Source organism: Arachis ipaensis, chromosome B09 (genome assembly GCF_000816755.2).
Source record: "Arachis ipaensis cultivar K30076 chromosome B09, Araip1.1, whole genome shotgun sequence".
In the NCBI taxonomy this organism is placed as follows: Eukaryota; Viridiplantae; Streptophyta; class Magnoliopsida; order Fabales; family Fabaceae; genus Arachis; species Arachis ipaensis.
In genome coordinates, this window is record NC_029793.2 from 123,677,681 (window position 1) to 123,679,946 (window position 2,266).

Consider the following 2,266-nt stretch of genomic DNA (forward strand, 5'->3'; position numbering starts at 1 on the left):
ATCGAAAATATGTAATTTGAAATTTGTAGCGTATTTACCAATTTATATCGCATTGATTTATCTCGTTTACACTATAAACGAAATATGTGTATTTTTTAAAATTCCATATATTAAGTTTATAATTATCTCGTTTACAGTGTAAATGAGATAAATCAATGCAATGTAAATTGGTAAATAAACTACACATTATATATTTTGGTAATTAAAATATATAAATTATTTATTTAAAAAAAATTCCCAACCTTTTTATATTAGAGTTGNAATTGATTCATTTTTAAGTTTTGTCAAATCATCAAAGTTACTTATTTGACATCATTAAAAGAGAAATACATGACTTAATTTTATTATATAAGAAGTTATATCAACTTGTATATAATAAAAAAAGATAAATAGATAAATAGATAGATAAATTGTGAATATTTTTAAAAAGAAACTTATCATTTATAATTTAATGTGCATGTAAAATTACGTTATATTGTTATATGTATAAAAATTAAATTTTTTGTATTATTAAGTCATTAGTTTTTTTATCTGTTATTTCATCATATTCAAATTTTTTGAGGTGCCAAAATACTTTTAAATTATTTTTTTTTTGAAATAAACAGCTCAAAACACAAGGCGGAGCATACAGAATTCAGAAGCCATAAGTACAACTAAAAATAAAATTTCACTAACAACTGAAACAAGTAAAGCAACCCCTAATCATCTTCGGCATCGCCATCAATAACCAAAGGATGCACCACCAATCCACTCGTCAGAAAGCACAAAAGACCTGTTAGTGATTTCCTGTAGTCCTGATCCTTTATTCTGGAACACACTATTATTTCTTTCCAGCCAAATTGCCCAGATTACAGTAAAGAATCCAATCAACCACCTCTTCCTCTCATCCTTTCGTGGTGCAGCAATCGTCCAGCTCTCAAAATGTTGCTTTAGTGTACCTGGTACGGACCATTCTCTTCCAAGAGCGTATAGCCAAGCACCCCACACCTGCCATGTGATCTCACACCTAAGAAACAGATGAAAAGCAGACTCAACAGACTTACAGCATAAAGCACATAGATTATCAAGCGGCTTAATGACTCCTAATCTGCAAAGTCTTTCTTTGGTATTCACCCTCTCAATCAGAACAAACCAAGAAAATAATTCGACCCTTGGTGGGACGAAACCCCTCCAAATAGCACTAGTGAAGCTATAGCTTGTTACTTCCTCCGGAAAAGGCTGCCTCCTGCATCACCTGCACAAAGGATTTAGTAGAGAAAATACCAGTTCTATCAAATTTCCAAACCACCATATCCTCTCTTTCTTTTACTAGCTTAACTAAACGTAGTCTCTCATGGAGTTGGTTCAAAAGTTCCAGCTCCCATTGAAATAACTCTCTCCTCCACTGGAAGCTCCGTATCCACTCTAACCCATCCCAAAACCCGCAGTCACCTATAACAGATCTTTTAAGGTTTCAAACCGAGAAGAGTCTAGGGAACAAATCTTTCAAGACACCACCAGTTAACCAGTCATCTTCCCAGAACCGGATTGTTCTGCCGTTTCCCACTTCCATTGACAAGCCTCTAATTATCTGCTCTCTAATTTGCAGCTGACAAATGTCTCTTCACGGACCCCCTCTTGAAGGAATAGGTTGACCATGCAGCATCTCAGAAGGATTCATGTTATTACAAGAGCACACTACTTTCTTCCATAAGGGACAGTCCTCTTTCGAGAACCGCCACCACCATTTGAATATAAGAGCTGTATTTCGAATCACAGCATCTCCCACTCCAACCCACCCGCCTTTTTAGGGGCCATCACTACCTCCCATCTCACTAGTGGTATCCCGCTCCTCCCATCCTATTTACTCCACAAGAATCGTCTTTGTAAGAAAATCAATTCCTCTGCTACTGCCTTTGACATCTTGTACAAACTGAGATAGTAAATAGACAGGCTATTAAGAACCGATTTAATGAGTACCAGGTTGCCCAATTTATTAAGGGTTTTGCAATTTTTTAACACAAACATAAAAAAAATTTAAAAATACACAAAATAATCTGCAACATATATCTTTATTAGACAATACAGTTCCTCTTTAATTTGATCTGTTAGTCACTAAAGATGACTAATGACATGGAATATTAACTCATGCATGTAGTTGTTAAGTATCCATACATGCAAGTTAGATAAATCAGTCTCTATAATGAAGTACAAAATAGCTGCCAAAAGAGTTTAACAATTTTTAAAATAATCTTTCAAAAATTTTAAAAGTTCAAAAATAGTTCCT